This window comes from Oryctolagus cuniculus, chromosome 14, assembly GCF_051225735.1.
Source record: "Oryctolagus cuniculus isolate XC-2025 breed Fujian yellow rabbit chromosome 14, ASM5122573v1, whole genome shotgun sequence".
NCBI classification, from domain to species: domain Eukaryota; kingdom Metazoa; phylum Chordata; class Mammalia; order Lagomorpha; family Leporidae; genus Oryctolagus; species Oryctolagus cuniculus.
The window spans coordinates 29,759,316-29,779,411 of NC_142880.1; the positions used below are offsets into that span (position 1 = coordinate 29,759,316).

The 20,096-nt window shown below is 43.4% G+C and overlaps 1 long non-coding RNA gene across 4 annotated transcripts in view; it reads right to left on the reverse strand.

The window, feature by feature from the left end:
• Positions 1-19,862, reverse strand: part of LOC149122275 (uncharacterized) — a 30,953-nt gene extending 11,091 nt beyond the window's left edge. The window contains exons 1-2 of one of the 4 annotated variants that reach the window (XR_016220588.1): positions 19,848-19,862; positions 18,898-19,192 (exon numbers count right to left, since the gene is read on the reverse strand). This is a non-coding gene — a long non-coding RNA (uncharacterized LOC149122275). Of the gene's footprint in view, positions 1-18,897; positions 19,201-19,670; positions 19,686-19,738; positions 19,754-19,847 lie in introns of those variants that run through there. The other 3 variants (XR_016220589.1, XR_016220590.1, XR_016220587.1) reach the window with 3 other exon arrangements.
• Between the last annotated feature and the right edge of the window lie 234 nt (positions 19,863-20,096).

Below are 20,096 nucleotides of genomic sequence, written 5' to 3' on the forward strand. Positions count from 1 at the left end.
GACCCATTTAAAATCATAGAGCAATCTGAAAATATTTAAGCAGAAGAATATTTTGGAATCCTTAAATAAGGGAACTTTCTTTATAATAAAAGAATAGGGAATTATGAAAAAAAGACAAATGATCATAAAAATGCAAATTCCTAGAAATGAAAATTTTTAGTATTTTTGTTTCTTCTTATCTTTATTTTTATTTTAGTTTTAATTCATTTTTAATAGAGTCAATGTGATTTGTAGGTAAAATTCTAAGAACATAATGTTATTCTCTTTTTTCCTTCCTTCCCTACTCCCCCACTCACTTTTCTTCTCCAGTTCTGTTTTTGTTTTTTGTGGATTTTTTTAGTTTTTGAGATAACATATTTTAAAATTACATTACTGTAGAAAGGCTTTAATACTTCACAGAATAAGAAGTTTAACAAGTAAAAAAGCAAAAAGACCTAAGTTTAGCAGGAATATAGACAACAGCTATCAACAATAATTGAGTGGAAAAATGGCCATTCAATGAAGTGGGTTTACTGTAGACTGGAAAGCGTCAAAAACTGATGGTTTACAAGATAGTGCTGAGGAATTCACCCATTTCTCTTATCTGCTGTTGGGGAGGACAGTGAAGAGGTACGGAGTATAAACAGAATCTAAAAATCATCTGGGGAAAGTTCTACAAAACATGAAGAGGGAGAATAACCAAGAAGCAATATTTATCATCTCAATAGATGCAAAGAAAGCATTTGATAAAATACAACATCCTTTCATGATTTAAAAAAAAAAAAAAAAACTTAAATTCAGTGTAGAAGGAACCCATCCCAGCACAATCAAGGCAATATACAACAAACTCACAGCAAGCATCACATTGAATGGGGAAAAGCTGAAAGTATTTCTGCTAAGATCTGGAACCAGACAAGGAAACCCACTTTCATTGTTACTCTTCAATATAGTTCTGAAAGTCTTAGCCAAAGTCACTAGACAAGAAAAAGAAATTGGAAAGGAGGAAGTCAAATTATCCCTGTTTGCAGATGACATGATCTTATATATAGGGGAACCAAGAGACTCCATTAAGAGGCTATTGGAACTCATAGGAGAGTTTGGAAAAATTGCAGGTTATAAAATCAACACAGAAAAATCAATAGAATTTGTATATACAAACAATGCCATGGCTGAGAAATAACTTGTAAGACCGGTCCCATTCACAATAGCTACAAAAAATTTAAATATCTTGGAATAAATTTAGTCAACAATGTGAAAGATCTCTACAATGAAAGTTACAAAACATTAAGGAAAGAAATAGGACACAAAAAATGGAAAAATTTTCCACATTTGTGGATTAGAAGAATAAATACCATCAAAATGCCCATTCTACCAAAAGCAATCTACAGATTCAGTGTGACCCCAATCAAAATACTGGGGACATTCTTCTCAGATCTGCAAAAAAAGATACTAAAATTCATGTGGAAACCCAAGAGACCCCAAATAGCTAAGGCAATCTTAAACAACAAAACAAAGCTACAGACATCACAATACCAGATTTTAAGACATATCTCAGGGCAGTTATAATCAAAACAGCCTGGTACTGGCACAAAAATAAACAGGTAGACCAATGGTACAGGATAGAAACCCCAAAACTAATCTGTGCATCTACAACCAACTAGTCTTTGACAAAGAAGCTAAAATCACTCCCTGAATAAAGCACAGTCTTCAACAAATGATGTTGGATAAATTAGATCTCCATCTACAGAAGTATGAAACAAGACCCCTGCCTTACACCTTATACAAAAGTCAACTCAAAATGGATCAAGGATCTAAATCTATAACCTGATATCATCAAACCACTAGAGGAAAACAGAGGTGAAACACAGCAAGACATTGGCATAGGCAAAGACTTCTTGGAAAAGACTTCAGAAGCATAGACAATAAAAACAAAAATAGACAAATGGGATTACATCATGCTAAGAAGTTTATGCACAACAAAGGAAACACTAAACAAAGTAAAGAGGCAAAGGACAGAATAGGAAAAAATGTTTACAAACTATGGATTTGATAAAAGATTAATATCCAAGATATAAAAGGAGCTCAAGAAACTCAGCAACTCAAAAAACAGTATAGCTAAAATGGAAAAGGACTTGAATGGGCATTTTTCAAAGGGTGAAATTCAAATGGCCAAAAGACACATGAAAAAAAGCTCATGATCACTAGCCATCAGGGAAATCCAAATAAAAACCACAATGAAGCTACACCTTACCCCAGTCAAAATGACTATCATACAAAATTAAAAAAATAATAGATGCTGACATGGAAAAAAAGATACCCTAAACCACTGTTGATGAAAATATAAACTAGTACAACCGTTTTGGAAGACAGTACAGAGATTCGTCAGAATTCTGAAAATAGATCTACCACATGATCCAGCCATCCCACTCCTGGGAATTTACCAAAAGGAAATGAAATCAATATATGAAAGAGTTATTTGTATCCCCATGTTTATAGCAGCTCATTTCACAGTACCTAAAATATATAAAAAAAAAAACAAATGTCCATCAGCTGATGAATGGATAAAGATGAATAAAAAAAATGAATGTTGTGTGTGTATTCCACACTATGGAATACTACTCAGCCATAAAAAAGAATGAAATCTTATCTTTTGCAACAAAATGGATACAGCTGGAGACCATTATGCTTAATGAAGTCCTAAAATAAGTCCTAAAATAAGTCCATAATAAGTCCTAAAAAGACAAATATCATATGTTGTCTCTGATATGTGGTAGTTAATTCAAAATACAAAAAAAAAGTTACAAATATAAGAATGAAACCGGTATCTTATGATTTGATTATTGTTTATAACCTGTGTCTATATTCTTGTGGAACAGTGGTCTTTCTACATTTTACTTGTTGAACATGATGGTTAGCAGTATATGAAATTTGTGATTATAAAGTAAATTGAAAGTGTGTTATTGTAAAAAGTATAGGGAAAAAGAAAGAAATGGGGATTGAGGGAAGGAGGGAAATTTGTTTATCTTCTTAGAATTATGTCTATGAAACACAGGAAATCTGTTCTTTTCATATTAATAAAAATTTTAAACATGAAGAAAATAAGAACTAAGGATTTTCGGGGCTGGTGCCATGGCTCACTTAGTTAATCCTGTGCCTGCAGTGCCAACATCCCATATGGGCACCAGGTTCTAGTCCCGGTTGCCCCTCTCCAGTCCAGCTCTCTGCTGTGGCCCGGGAGGGCAGTGGAGGATGGCCCAGGTGCTTGGGCCCTGCACCCCATGGGAGACCAGGAGAAGCACCTGGCTCCTGGCTTTGAATCAGCACAGCGCGCCGGCTGTAGCGCCCATTTAGGGAGTGAAGCAACAGAAGGAAGACCTTTCTCTGTCTCTCTCTCTCACTGTCTAACTCTGCCTGCCAAAAAAAAAAAAAAAAAAAAAAAAAAAACCTAAGAATTTTCCTTGATTAAATCAGTTGGAGCCTCACGGCAGCATCAGTTTTTAAAACAAATTATGGCCGGCGCCGCGGCTCACTAGGCTAATCCTCCGCCTTGCGGCACCAGCACACCAGGTTCTAGTCCCGGTCGGGGTGCCAGATTCTGTCTCGATTGCCCCTCGTCCAGGCCAGCTCTCTGCAGTGGCCAGGGAGTGCAGTGGAGGATGGCCCAGGTACTTGGGCCCTGCACCCCATGGGAGACCAGGATAAGTACCTGGCGGTGCGCCGGCCGCAGTGCGGCAGCCACGGCAGCCATTGGAGGGTGAACCAACGGCAAAAGGTGTGGGGAGCAATCCGGACTGGACTGAGTTACTGGAATTAGGACTTATTCTATGCATCTGCTCTCCCACAATATGGCGCTGGGAGAGAAGTAAACAGCTTCCGCACAGCTGCCTCCAGTTCAACTAATAAACTGTAGGACTTGCTCCTGATTGGAGGAGAGCAGCGTACTCGGCGTGTGGGCAGCCGAGTTGGGATTGGCGGAGGAGGACTATAAAGGAGGAGAGAGACGGCATGCACCGGGAACATCTAAGGGGAACATCTAGCTGAAGGAACACCTGTGCAGCCCCCCCCGAGAGAGCCGGCCGGCGGTGTGCCGCTCCCCTGCGGAAGTGGGGAATGCGGCCAGGGGGAACTGCCCTTCCACGGAGGTGGAAGGGATAGTAGCCAACCCGGGAAGAACCAGCAGCAGACCCGGGGAGGGCCGAGCAGGCAGGGGAACAGCGCAGGGTCCTGTGTCGTTCCTCCATGAAGAGGGGGAGCGACATAATGGTGCCGTGACTCGGATAGGAAACTTAGGAGGGAAGAAACGGGAAGAAGTGGAAAATGCCGGAGAGAGAGACTAGCAAACAGCCTAGGGAAAAGCCGGACAGAAAAGGTGCCAGAAGAAGCTATTGAAAGCCTAGGCATAGACTTGGATATGGACTGTGGGAAAGAAGTTAGGATTGAAAGCGAAAGTGAAAGCTTTCATAGACTTGGATGCAGACTATGGCGGGGAAGCTAGGAGATTGAAAGCGAAAGTGAAACCTGGAGGAGGCTTGGACTCGGATATGGACTGTGGGAAAGAAGTTAGGATTTAAAGTGAAAGCAAGAAGAAACTTAGACTTAGATATGGACTGCAGGTTGAAAGTGAAAGTGAAACCTAGAAGAAACTTAGACTTGGATACGGACTGTGGGGAGAAGCCAGGAGAAATGAGAGGAATATTGTTGGAAGAAAACTTAAGGAAACATACCGGGTAGAGAAAAATGTTAGGGAGGATGAAGCCGCGAGTGCAGGCCAAGGCGGAGATATAAGCCACCTTGGAATTCTTCAAGTCACCCCGGGGAGCAAGAGGCGAAGATCTGGAACCAGAGGCAGAGACGTGGGCCGCCAGGTTGGAATTCGCCAGGTTAGTCCGGGGAACTTGGACTGAATGCCGGTGGTGGCGGAAACATTCGCGGAAGCTGCCTCGTGCAGAGAGAGCACGGGGCGTGAATAGATAGGGAACGCGGGGCTGGCGCGAGGCCGTGGTGCAGACGCAAAGGGCGTGGAGACCGCGGAGCGCGCGAAGCCAAGCCGCGCAGATGAGAGAGGCGCAGGCTGAAGCGGCTCAGCCGGCGAGGCCGAGAAGCAGCCTCGGGGTGGAGCCTGCCGGCGGGGCGAGGCGCCGGGAAGCCGCGCAGAGCCGTGAAGCTGCCGCGGGGCGAGGTGCCGAGAAGCAGCCTCGGGGCGAGCGCCGCCGGGAAGCCGCAGGGATAAGAGAAACAGAAGTTTAGAAGTAAAAGAGAAATAGGAATGCTGGAAGATAGAAGTAAAATGGGAGAAATAGGAATGCCCGGAGATAGAGATATAGAGAAATAGAAAGGCCTCCCTACAACATGGCAATGAGAGAGCTTGGATTCGGTCTGCCTGATTAAGTGAGGCGATGAGCACCTGGGCGGCTAGCAGCTTATGCGCCGCAGGTCACCGAAGACAGGCACGAATTAACATCAGTAAGGCCTCCCCACAAAAAGGCAATGAGAAAGCTTGGATTCGGTTTGCCTGATAGGGCTTGTAAGCCCCTGCAGGCTCGACCAGAGCATGCGCTGCAGGGCACCGAACACAGGCACGCGTCAGCGCCTAAAAACCTCCTCACAACATGGCGAAGAGAGGACCCGGATTCGGTTTGCCTGATTGATAGGACTTGTAAGAGCCTGTGGCAACTCTAGCAAGTAGAGCAGAGTGTGTGCCGCGGGACACCGAAGACAGGCGCGTATCAACGCCAAAAATAAAAAGAAAGGGGGATCTGTGGGGAGCAATCCGGACTGGACTGAGTTACTGGAATTAGGACTTATTCTATGCATCTGCTCTCCCACAATATGGCGCTGGGAGAGAAGTAAACAGCTTCCGCACAGCTGCCTCCAGTTCAACTAATAAACTGTAGGACTTGCTCCTGATTGGAGGAGAGCAGCGTACTCGGCGTGTGGGCAGCCGAGTTGGGATTGGCGGAGGAGGACTATAAAGGAGGAGAGAGACGGCATGCACCGGGAACATCTAAGGGGAACATCTAGCTGAAGGAACACCTGTGCAGCCCCCCCGAGAGAGCCGGCCGGCGGTGTGCCGCTCCCCTGCGGAAGTGGGGAATGCGGCCAGGGGGAACTGCCCTTCCACGGAGGTGGAAGGGATAGTAGCCAACCCGGGAAGAACCAGCAGCAGACCCGGGGAGGGCCGAGCAGGCAGGGGAACAGCGCAGGGTCCTGTGTTGCTCCTCCACGAAGAGGGGGAGCGACAAAAAGGAAGACCTTTCTCTCTGTCTCTCTCTCTCACTGTCCACTCTGCCTGTCAAAAAATAAATAATAATAATAAAAATTATAAGGGGCCGGAACTGTGGTGTAGTAGGCTAAGCCTCCGCCTGCAGCACCAGCATCCCACATGGTCACCAATTCATGTCCCGGCTGATCCTCTTGCCATCCAGCTCTCAGCTATGCAGAAGAAGATGGCTCAAGTGCTTGGGAGCCTGCATCCATGTGGGAGACTCAGAAGAAGCTCTTGGCTCCTGGCTTTGGACTGGCTCAGCTCTGGCTATTGTAGCCATTTGTAGAGTGATCCAACAAATAAAAGACCTTTCCCTCTGTCTCTCCCTCTTTGCAACTGTCTCTCAAATGCATAAACAAAATCTTTTGAAAAAAACCATAAATTATAAAAAGTTGTTTCTTGAACCAAAAGTAGAATTGCATTCTTTTTTACTGTGGACCTTAACAAAGAAGTTAAAGTCTAAAAAATAGCAGACCTCAGGAAACAGATCAGCATCCAGCAATCATGTCTTAGTAAAGTGGCAGTTTCTCCTTAGGAATATGGATATACCCACCCTCAAATTTCCCAGAGGCAGAAAGATAGAGAAGGGTGGAAGAGAGAGAGAGAGAGAGAGAGAGAGAGAGAGAGAGAGAGAGAATCCCATCTGCTGATTTACTCCTCAAACACTCACCACTACTTGGAGGCAAACCCATGAGCCAGCAACTCATTTGTTAGTCAACTGCCTGAGTCATTACCTTCTGCCTCCCAGAATCTGCATTAGCAGGAAGCTGGAGTCAGGAGTTGGAGCTGGGCATCAAACCCAGGTGCTCCAATATGGGACCTGATTATCCTAATGATGTCTTAACTACTAGGCAAAACACCTGCCCTGGATACAGCATTCACTGCTAAAGGAGAGCTAAAGTGACAGGTGGAGAAGCTCAGAGGGTAACTAGCAAGGATGGAGTTTAGGAGATGGATCTACTGTGTGCTAAACAAGGGTTAGCAACTTTGTGCTACAGATTCTACTTAAGTCTGAAGGGTAGCTTACTAAATTGGACATGCAAGAGGGATGCTAAAAACAAATATGTGTCTTAGTGCAATACTGATATCATTTTTAATTCCATATGATAGTCAAGGATTTAAAAATAAATCTAAGCCAAAGGAACATAGAGAAGTTTTCTATGTGATCTTAATTCTTAGATACATTTAACCAGAGAGAGACTGCCATCATACACAGAACTGGCTCCCCGATAACCAATCAATACCCTATTTGAAGTGCCAATGAAGAAGAGTCTCCAGCATTTATTCATTGTTCATTCAGCAAATAAAATTGAAAATATACTAGTCAGCAAAACAGATGAGCTCCCTGTTCTCACAGTATTCCCATTTGTTCCAAATAGGAATAATCTAAGGATGACTTACAAGATTTACAAAATCATGATCAGAATGAATGTCAACTGCAAATTATGAGGCACTATTTCAGGATCTGTGATCGCCAGAAGCCTGAAGGAACAAGGAGATGGAACCAAGGAGAATCATGTCATCAAGACTATCTGTGTCTAGGAGCACATTCAGTTCAAGCACATTGGTAAGAAGGGAACTAGGGGAATAGAAAACCCAATTCTCTGGAGCAAGCCTTTAGCCTAGCAGTTAAAACATCTGCCTTCCCTACTGGAGTCCCGGCTGTGGCTCCTGACTTCAGATCCCTGCCAGTGCAGACTGTGGAAGGCAGAAGTGATGGTTCAAGTAACTAAGTTCCTGCCACCCATGGAGGAGACCAAGATCACATTCCTGGCTCCCAGCTTCAGCCCCGGCTCCAACCAGCCAATGTGGACATTTGGGGAGTGAACCAGCACTTGCTCATTCTTGCTTTATTATCTCTCTCTCTTCCTTTCGAATTAAAAAACAACTCTTTAAAAAGAACCCAGTTCTCCCTCCACCTTTCCTGCCCCTGCCAGACTATCTCATTGACCAAATCCAGCCTGTGGCCCGAAGACAAGGAAGCGCACTCCTGCTGCCCATGCAGGTCGACCTCTCAGGCTGAGAGCAGGGAGCAGAGCAAGGCTTGACACGGGGGAAAGGTATATGCCTGGTCTGGGTCCCTATCATCACGTTTCATCTTCTTGAGCCGTGTGCAGGGGAACTCACTCTGTTTTACACACACCATGCTGGACCCCACCTTCATAAATGGCCCTTCCAAATATTTGCTGTTTTATAGCGATGGCAAAGAACTCCACTCTCAAAAGAACTTGGACACTCATCAATGAGATCAACACTTACAAATTTCAAAGCATTTACTTAAAACACTCCCAAAGGGTTGATGCTGGAGCATGAAAGACTGGGAGTTCTTTCTGGCAAGGACTGGTGATAATAACAACTTAGTTGAGGTGGCTCCCGTGGCCTGAGCCGCAACAAGAAGACTTCAAAAAACCTATATTCTCGGTTGAAATTTAGGCTCCCTGTAGAAAAGAAAATCTTTTAAAACAATCAGGGCCAGTAAAATGAGCGAATATAAGCAGGTTTGGGATCATTTTTCCAAGCATCCACAGAAAATACGCCAGAGTCAACACCCCCAAGCCACAACCACCACCACCTCTCCTTTCGTGCCCCAACATTAACTGCCCTTATTCTGAGTTAATTACTGAACATTTTTGAGAAGTTTTTCCTTTGTATATTTTCAATGTCTTGAATATCCTTTCATCCAAGGGTCTCAAAGCATTTTATAAACATTAATTTTTCCAACAAATCTGTGAGGTTAGAACGTAATTATCCCTTTCCTCCAGTTTGTCTAAATATAGGAAACGGAAACGATAAGAAACTGGTTTCAGAGGCAAGTCTATTGCAGACTGGATTTCACTCTCGCCTCCCTAACAATCCTTTCAGTCCTATAGCACCAGAAGGAACACTTCCGTCCTTTGTTCCCCTCTATTCAATCCCAGTCACTGAGAAGCCTGCCATGGAAACTAACAATCGCTCTGCACCTAACAGGTGCCAGGCACTGCACTGTAAGTCAGAGATTTTCTAACTTCACTGCACCTTCTGAGCACTGGGAAAGCTTTAAAACATCCTCATGCTTAGGCAGCACCCAGGCTAATAGACTCAGGAGCCTGGGGAGTGGGATATAGAAATCAGTATTTTTGTAACCCCCCAGGGAGTTACACGTGAGGTCAAATTTCAGAGGTGGCAGTTGGAACCCGTGCCTCTCCAGTGTGCCACAGCTGACCTACAGCAGTAAGATCACCGGAAGCTCCTCAGGCTCCCATGAGTCACGCCAGGCTTGCTGAGACGATGTGCATTGCAACAAGCCCCCAAGTGACTGAGACGGCCATTGGAGTCTGAGAAACCCCCAATACGTACGTAAGGCCAGAGGCATTCTCCCCATTTTATAGATAGAGAAATGTGCTTAGAGAGGTTACGACACACAGGAAGATTCTAGCACAGGGCTGCTGCACTTAAACATCCCCGCACTTTTGACCACACCACTTTTAAAGTTGAAGCAAGTGGCTCACAGACTTCTTTAGAAAGCTGCTGATGGCTCTGCACACTTGTCCAAGAATTCTTCCAAAGAGGTCCCACATTTTTGAAGGACCTTGAAAGGATTATCATCCGGAGGTGTGCAATGAGATCCTCCGAGTCCAAGCCACAGGTTGGGAAGACAACACCTACTCTCTTCCCCCACACTACTCCACAACCTTTCTGACACGAAGATGTACTTTCATCTCCTTATAAGGGGAGATCTTTAAAGAAAACACTCTTCCTGTATTTATTGTGTGATGACTGAATTAAGTTATTTAACATATCCACTATATCAAATTTTAATCATTACTTTATAGTAAGAATTAAAATTCATTCTGTATTCCATACATATAATTATGTTGATTAAAAATAAAATAAAACTTAAACTCTATCTTAAATGGATGCATTTTATGTGAATGGATATATAAATGTACAAATATATACAAAGGATCATCAAAAAGTTCATGGAAAATGGAATTAAAAAATGAGTTTGTTTTGGTGCAGAAATTTTAAAATTCATGCACAAGGATTTTTTTTTTGGATATTATTTTCCATGAATTTTTTGAAGACCCCCTGCATATGTATAAATTTCAAAAAATTTTTGCACTGAAATGAATTTATCTTTTAACTCCATTTTCTGAGAGCTTTTTGAAACACACACACACACACACACACACACAGCATTTCCTGCAAACTCTCCAAATGCTCTGGGAATTTTACAACCAAAAGTCCTTTCAGGAGACACATTGACACAAGGTAACATTGCACATGGCTCGTCTCCACACCTGTTAGCAGTTGAACCTCATTGTGCAACAGCTGGTACTGATTTGGGATTCTTTCACTATACCTCATTATTCCTTTTCATGATTTTTTTTTCTGCTTTGGAGCCCTTGCTGCTGCTGCTGCTTCTGCACGATGTATATGTTTTTAAAACTAAAAAGACATCCTCTGAAAGAACTCTGGAGAGAAGCATAAAAGTTATTTCTTTCTGTACCATTTTGCAGTTGAATTTATTTAAACAGACGGTGGTGATTATTAGGTGTGAGAAATCTGAGGGCAAGCAAAGCTTTAACTAGCTGGCTGTCCTTCGTTGTCTTAGATCTCTTTCTAGTCATTTAGGCAAACGCATAAAGGATTGTGATCTGCAGATTTTTGTGAGCTGGAATGCCGAAGAATATTGTCTGTTATGAGCAGAGAAGAATGCCCTCTTGGGCTGGAAACCAGCGGGAACAGAAATCTGTAGGCATGAGTGTTAGCTGGTTTGTCTTGTGGGCGCAACATGTCCTGATGGAACAGTCAATAGGCTAGATAATTTTCAGGAAAAAAAAATGACATAAGGGTGATGATAAAGGCAAGAGATTGTAAATGCATAGAATAAAGAGAAAATGATAGTTGCATACATACAAAATACAAACACCCATGTGAGATGACCACACATCAAGTGAATATCTAAGAATGTTTATCTACAAGGCCTACGTAGTTTCTCCTGGATGTACATACACGGCATCCATACCTTTGGGTTATCACCCTGGCCTGAAGCGCCAGCATCCCATATGGGTGCCGGTTTGAGACCCAGCTGCTCCACTTCTGATCTAGCTCTCTGCTATGGCCTGGGAAAGCAATAGAAGATGGCCCAAGTCCTTGGGCCCCTGCACCCAAGTGGGAGACCTGGAAGAAGCTTCTGGCTCCTGGCTTCAGATTGGCGCAGCTCCAGCCATTGCAGCCAATTGGGGAATAAACCAGCAGATGGAAGATCTCTCTCTCTCTTTCTCTCTGCCTCTCCTCTCTTTGTGTAAGTCTGACTTTCAAATAAATAAATATATCTTTTAAAAAGAATCTGAGGTCGGATTATTAATGACAATACAGAAACCAAAGCATCAGCATCAATATCATGAATTACATCTCAATTAATGAAATAAAAATATACATTTGATTACATTAAAATAATCCATAAAGAAAATAAGCCATTGAATAATTTTGTCTATGTAAGCAACTATCATAATAGCATATAATTAATGAACTTACTTCTTTAATAAGCCTTGAAAATACAATATTTTCTCCTAATTATCTTACCTTGAAAAAAAATCAATTCTTTGAGGTTACATAGTGTTATAGAATGTGAATGTGACAACAGAACTAAGTAAAAATCAGGCTTGTGTTCATCTCCATCTAAATTTATTTTGATATTTAAGGACCACAGAGAGCTAATAATGAGGCAATCTTATTTATAAAACAGAATCTCCGAGGAGAGCTGTGAAATGAGGCATCTGTGAACAAACTATTGAGATTATTTAGATTCCTTAAATCATTGAATGGAAAGTTCATTAAGATCACATACTTTCATAGCAAAGGACTCACATCTATTTCCACCTACACAAAATTCACTTTCTCCCTTCAGACATGTACAGAATGTTAATTAATCCTGCTTCCCTGATACGCTTTTCCGGTTTCTTCATGCCTGACTGGTTCTCCAGTATCAAGTTTTAATCTCCTTCACTCGTCACCAAATGACTAGTGCTCTGCTGAACCCAGCAGATGGTCTTACAAGTCCTGCCTGGACTGATGGGAAAAACCATGGGTCAATGGGGTTGAAAGTTGTTGGAAGATATTTAAACCGTCTTTCCTTAAATTTCTAGTAGGTAGTACACATTTCTTTTTCAACGATGAGAGTGGATGTGTTGTGAGAGCTTACATGTTTAACTGAAATTAACATATTCACCCTGTAGATGATAGTTTGCTTTTTGCTATGATGAGAACATACACATCATGTTCTCTTGCATACATATTTAGAACATGCAGAATAGGCATTCATTAAGTAGACAATCTGCATGAATATTTATAACCTCCCATTGAATAGTTGGAATCGCATTAATTTGCATCACTATTGATGGAGTCAGGTTTGGATTTACCTATTAGTGTTCTTATAAATCTCATTAATAGATGTAATAGAGATTCCCTTAGCATTGCGCCCTCAGTAATTTCTGCAACCATAGCAATAGAAAGCATTAAAGTGTCTTCAGACAATTTTCTTTAAAATAGTGTCTCTGTGGCTTGCCAGATATTTATCGTAGTGTTTTATGTCTTTATCTTTCTTAATGCAAAATTAGCATTGATATCGGCTTCAGAGGGAATTGTTGTGTAGAAAGAATGCCCAAATGATGAAGAAAGAACATACTTACTCACTCTCATTAGGGTGGGTAGCATATTTCTAATGACTTCACAGAATAAAGACATGCTGACTTAAAGATTATGTTCTTCAGTGGAATTAGGTAAACATTAACATCAAGTTTACAAAGTTGTATTCTTGGCTTATTCTCCTGCTGTTGCTGGCTTGGAGGAGCATGTATTTTGAAAGACTGAATGAAAGCAAGGAATGACATAAACTGTAAATTGGAATCCATACTTTCTTAACTTATCAGTTACATCACTTTCTCTTCCCAGATCAAATTTTTGAATGATGAAGAATCTGACCCCAACAAAGAGTTAGCAAAGTATGGTATAAAGGGTCTGAAACACAAGAATGTGGATTCTGGTCCTGCCTTAGCCACAATCTAGCTGTATGGCATGGCCAGAAGCCTAAGATTTAGGGAATTCTGTTTCCTTAGAGTAGAAGTGGGCTTGAGGAACAAGAGGATCTCTTCAGTTCGTTTCAACACTGTCCTTCAAGAAAAGCTGTAAGGTAGAAGATCCAGACAGCAGCCATTCTGTTCCGCTTCTCACCTGGTTACTTTTTGTATTATTGCACAGTTCACATGGAGCAAGATTTGTCACAATTTTGGAAAATAAAGAGCATAAAGCAAGAAGCAAGACAATGAGAGTTGAAGGCAGAGGTGACATTAATAGCGAATTATCCATAGCTCATCAACTTTCAGTCTTTGTGCTCTGCTCCTTCTAATCTGCATCTTTATTTCTGCATCTTGTCTAGCTTTCATTTATGGCTCCTTACTGAGGATCTCAACCTCAACCCAAAGGAGGTCACTTGTTTTAACTTTATAAAATTTCAAAGGGCAGCACATTATACTTGCAATCTCTGATCAAGAAAATATACTTAACTGACGTTTTGCAAACATTTTACATATTTGAGTACCCAGAGACTTACTAGACTATAAAACAGATTCATGGAGCCTAAACTCTAGTGGAGAAAGATATATATTAAAATAATCACACATGCAAAAGTGAACTGTGAAATGGTAACAAGATACAATGAATTCAGTAAATGTATGTGGACTTGTATTTTAAATGTTTATTTATGTTCATCTACTTGAAAGACAGCAACAGGGAAAAACAGAGTTGGGGGGAAAGGGGAGAGAGAGAGAGAGAAAGAGGTATTTACCACCCACTTGTTCACTCCCCAAATGCCCACAGCTGCCAGAGTTGGGGTTAGTCAAAGCCAGAAACTCCATAGGCACCTCCCAGATGGATGGTATCTACTGCTTGGCCAGGCACATTAGCAAGAAGTTGGATCGGAAGCAGAGTAGCCAGAACTCCAACTGGCACTCTGATATGGGATGCATTACACCACAAGGCTTGCCCCATGGATTTGTATTTGATTAATCACAGCAGCTCTTACATGCATTTAAAAATTAATAACATTTGTTTATATACTTATAAAAAGCCTCTGTACACTCATAGCACCGTATAAATATAAGCACCAATTGCATAGGCTTCAATGCTTTGTATTTTTGGTGTCATAAACAAGAGCAGGTTACTGAACTGTGTGACTTATTATTCCTAGGCAAGGCTAAAACTGTTACATGCACATCAAGTGTTCAGACCATGGCAGGCATATTATTGCAGCCCACCCCACCCCCACCTCTGCCATAAATGCACACCCAATATGGTACGAATTTCTACACTGGGTGACCAGTATATCTCAAGCTAGAATTTATTCTGATTGAGGGCAAAGATCTTGTTTCTTAATTTAACAGTTGCCAAATAAATATATTGAAATATATATCCATTCACTGCTGCCTCAGACAAACTCCAAATTTCTCATTTCCAATACTTTTACCTTAAGTCTGTATAGATTGCCTTCAACTAAGTCAAAAGCAATTTCAGGCAATACTGATGTGAGGCACAATGGAATGGGAGTGAAAAATATGCTCCAAAGAAGTCAAACTAACAGGATCTCCACAATCCTGTGTCTCACCCCCTAGAATACACACTTTCTGTAGACTCCAAGTAAGAGGAACACAGGTTTGGGGGAAGCTTGCTAGCTCTAACTACCGCTTAGTAGTTACATGAAGCACAGAACTTCACCACAGTGTCACATAATTACTCCACGACATCTCTCTCTTCAACCACATTGGCCTGCATCTCTAGTGCCCAACGCTGTTCTCACTCAATGAACACTTAGTGAATGAACCAATGGAATGCTAAAAGAAAAAAAAAGCTTTCGTTATAATCAAACATTACCGAGGGATTTCTACTCCTCTATACCATGACACAACAGCATCAGGAAAAAAAAAAAAAAAAGTGAGACCAGCCAGCCATCATCTGGAAATACTGCACACACAACTCAGCAGCTCTCAGGGGTTATCTGCTGGGAGCGTTCTCTTTGGGAACGAGAGATCACTGGTGGTGAGCCAGGGTTGCTGCCTTCTTGAGTCCATCACACTGAGCTCTCTAATAAAATTCAGCTCTGTTCTTGGTTCTTTGAAGGGATGACGGGTCTGCACTTCCCGTCAGCAGTAATCCTATCAGCCAGTTTCAAAAGAAGGGTAACAGAAGTGCTTCCAGCAGAGAAAAACAGGTACAGAGCCCCAACATCCACAGAAGGAGGCACAGTTTTTGTTTAAAATCATCGACTTGTTTATTGAAAGAGTACGTTTTTTTTTTTTTAATAAAAAATTTGCAAGAAAGGGACTGAAATAAGAAACAGAGTGATCTCCCCCAAATGCCACAATGCTCAGGACTGAGCCAGGCTGAAGTTGGAGCCTGGAACTCAATCCAGGTGTCCCATGTGGGTGGTGGGAATCCAATTACTTGAGCCATCACTGCTGTCTCCCAGGGTCTGCATTAGCAGGAAGCTGGAGTCAGGAGATCGAGCAGGACTCAAACCAGGAACCGGAGCCAGGATATGGGACGTGGGCATTCCACCTGCAGGCTGAACCACAAGGCCAGGGGCCAGTGCTGTGGCTTAGTAGGTTAAGCCTTCACCTGCAGCGCCAGCAGCCTATCTGGACGCCGTTTAAATGCCGGCCACTCTTCTTCCAATCCAGCTCTCTGCTATGGCCTGGAAAAGCAGTGGAGGATGGCCCAAGCGCTTGGGTCCCTGCACCCATGTGGGAGACCTGGAGGAAGCTTCTGGCTCCTGGCTTCGTATCAGCTCAGTTCTAGCCATTGTGACCATTTCGGGAGTGAACCAGTGGATGGAAGACCTCTCGCTCTGTCTGCAACTCTGCCTCTCAAATAAATAAATAAATCTTAAAAAAAAAAAAGAACAAGAATTTAACATAATATAATGGAACAAATGCCAATTTAAGAAGTTAGACACTATAAAACAGTATTAAAAGAAATTTTTTTAAAAAACTACAAGGCCAAATCTCACCCCTGAAACATGATATAAATATGAAGTGGTCCTTAAAAGGTTCATGGAAAATTCACATTACCTTTTAATTCTGTTTTCCATGACTTTTTGAGCTCTCTCCTATTTCTATTACTGGTCAAAATTCTGAATTTTTGGTATAAAATTGTCATATATTTCTTGAGGTTTTTGTGTTTTTAAAGCAGTTTACATTAAAAATCTCATTTGATCCCCAAAACAGCAGTCCACTGGGTAAGGCAAGCACTGGTATCCACATAGTAGTAGTTCAAAAAGTTCATGGGAAAATGGAATTAAGTTTATTTTGGTGCAAAATTCTTTTTTGAAACTCGCTCAGACCCAGATGTAGCTCCAGGCTTCTGTCTTCTGGGTTCTCCAGCCCTGCCTGTCTTCACCATTTGGGGAGTGAACCAGCAGATGGAAGATCTCTCTCTCACTCTCTCCCTCCCTCTCTCTGCCCCCCCCCACCAAGTCACTATGACTTTCAAATAAAATCTTTTTTTTAATTTTCTTTTAAATTTAACTTCACATATAATTTTGATAGTATGCATTTTCCATGAATTTGGTGGCCACTTACAATTTGGGAGGTGAAGACAGAATATCTTTAAGGGTTCTGTGTCTTGCCTGGAGGCCCCAGGGTGACAGGGAGGTGGTTCTGAAAAGAGCACCTAGCCCTCCTGACTCCTAACACAGTGTTCTGTCAACATCACCTCTTGATTCTTATCTCCTAATGGGTGACGATCCTTCTGACCCTGGGCTGTGGTTTTGCCACAGTCATGCCTAGTTTTGTGACTTCCAGGAAGCCTTGTTATGGTCTGCTTTGCTAGCTATTTAAAACACCTACAGAATTCTGAACGAAAGTCTCCACCCTTTTACACAGCCTCTGATGGAGTCGAGAGCAATAGCAAACAACACTCAGATGTCCTCTTCTTTGAAGCAACAATAATAAGATATCTGTCAACTAACAAACAATCTGATCAAGGTTTTCAGGGAGAATTAGCAGTAGAGTAATTTCTTCCAAACTCTACACTTTCCAAACTGTGTGGCTATTCTGATGACCTTACTACCCAGTGTTTCATGAACTCTAAAACTCAACCTGCCTCTTTTCAGACCAAAACATTCACATAAAACCCAAGAAATCCCTAACACCACCTTATGAGCGGAAGGCATTCGTCCTTCTGCCAGCATCCCATATGGGTGCCGGTTCTAGTCCCAGTTGCTCTACTTCTGATCCAGCTCTCTGCTATGGCCTGGGAAAGCAGTAGAAGATTGTCCAGGTCCTTGGGCCCCTGCACCCACATGGGAGACCCGGAAGAAGCTCCTGGCTCCTGGCATCAGATCGGCACAGCTCTGGCCATTACAGCCATTTGGGGAGTGAACCAACGGATGGAAGACCTCTCTCTCTCTCTCTCTCTCTCTCTCTCTACCCTTCTGTAACTCTTTCAAATAAGTAAAAATAAATCTTTAAAAAAAATCTGTACTTAACAAAGCAAAGTTTTTGTTTTCACTCCTTCAGTTGCTAGGGCCCAAACTTAAAAGATAACAGCTCCCAGAAATTAATTGTATTTGGTTTGCATTTAAATCAAGCTGTTTATCCATATCAGTTAATGCACTGGCACAGTGCCTTGCTTGCATAGGTGTTCAATAAATATTTGGCAAATGACTGACGGAACGAGTGATGTAATGCCCCGTGAGTACACATCGTCTTTGTCCAGCTGTATGACTTTCGGGAGAGACTCGGACAATCATAAAGCACCTAGCAGAGAATCCCGCCATGGGAGACAAACATCCCAGTCATTAGTACTAAACAACCACATGACGGCGGTGCCAACCCCCTGACTCACCAGGCCCTTCTGTTTCTCAACAATACACTAAGAGTGTGGATGAGAACGTAGATGGTCTCTAAGGTTACTTCCACGGCTAGGATGTTGTAATTGTAGCTTGAAAAAACTATCATCCCGAGAAAAATCTCTCTCTCCCCAGAAAATAAATATGAAGGCAGGGTGATCCCAGACAGAGGTCTCGCTTTCGAGTTTAAAGGTGCCTGGGGTGTTTTAGGAATCTGAAAGAGCCTAATTGGAGACAGTGAGGACTGCGCAGAGTGTAATAGAGATTGCTTTTAGCACATTATCATCTATTACAGAGCCCCATAAAGGGACTGCAGCGCAAGGAGCGGGAAGTAGGCTCGGAGGAAAAAGGCAGGCCCCAAGCAAAGCTAACGTTTCTTCTTCTCCTCTTTCTTCCTTATTTCACAGAGCAGACGTGGGAAAGAAAAACATCTACAATGAACTACTCTGAAGTCTCGGGACTTGGGGATTGCCTCCCGGAAATCTCCTAGGATCGCTTCAGAGGAGAAACCCGAGGAGGAATCCACGGGGAGGGAACCCAGGCCAGGGCCCCTGACTGTGGAAGGAGCTAGCAGCTCGCTCCAGACTCAACGAAAGGGCTCAAAAATGGCCGAGCTGGGAACCAAGTAGGGAAACCTCGCGCTCGACGGAGGGCCACAAAGCGGCTGAAGTGTTCCTGGGGCCGGGATGGGGTCCTCGGCTTTGAGGGGCTCCCAGGGGCACGCGGCGATCCCACCCCGACCAGACCAAGGCGCTCAAGAGCTTACCAGCCACCAGGATCCAGAGAGCCAGAATTTTCTCCCGCTGTCAGACAACACCCGACACAGCTCGGCAACCCTGGGTGCGCGAGAATCCTGCAGGCGCCACGGGATGTGTGGCTCCATCCCCTGACGCGTCATGGAAGAACCTTCTGCCTTCTCCTCCTCCCTTTCCTTGGCTTCCTCGGGGAGAGCAGAGCGAATTCCACTGAATAGATCTTACAGGACAGGCTGCACGCCACTCAGGCCTGCCAAGGAATCCCTCGGCTCTGTCTCGGGGTGAGAACAGCACCAGCAATGGCCCCTGAGGGAAAAAGCAGCGATCGCACCTGAACCTGATGCGGTCACACCTGAACCTGATGCGATCCCACCTGAACCTGAGGCGGTCCCACCTGAACCTGATGCGGGCTAAGGCAAGGAGCTAGATTAAGTCGGAAGCCACCCCTCCCCCACTCCGGGTACTCAGATGAGCCCTTCCCCAGGAAGTACCTACCCTTACCCAAGACCTGGGAGCAGTACCATGTAAACACCTCCTTTGGTGAGCTCACCAGAAGCCGAGTAAGTCTCCCTCTCCTGCTCCCTCCCTCTTCCTCCTTCCCTCTCTCTACCCTCATCTCCTTCTCTCTTTCCTCCCTCCCTTTATCCCTCTCCCTTCCTCCCTCTCCTCCCCTCTCCCTTGCTTTCTCTCTCTCCCTCCTCTCCCCTTCTTGTGTGCACGTGTGTTTTCCTCACTTTGTAAACAGACTTGTCACGTTGCACATCATGTTTCTGTCTGTACTTACAATGATTCTCGAACAGGAAAGAGTATGGAATAGAAATTTAGGCCCAACTTAACCAACAACAAACCTACCATGCACCTTTATGTGCAAGGCCCCTGGGTAATGGGAAAGCCTCTTCAAGGCCACACGCCTCCCTTGGGCCTGGAAACCCAAGACAGCCTGCTTTGTTTCTGCTCTCACCTCTCAAGTCTCTAGTCAGAGTGACTGCTTTAAAATGCAGATCTCGGGCTGTCACTGTGGCCTAGCAGGTAAAGCCGCTGCCTGCAGTGCCGGCATCCCATATGAGCGCTGGTTTGAGTCCTGGCTGCTCCTCTTCCCATCCAGCTCTCTGCTATGACCTGGGAAAGCAGCAGAAGATGGCCCAAGTCCTTGGGTCCCTGGACCTGTGTGGGAGACCCAGAAGAAACTCCTGGCTCCTGGCTTCCGATT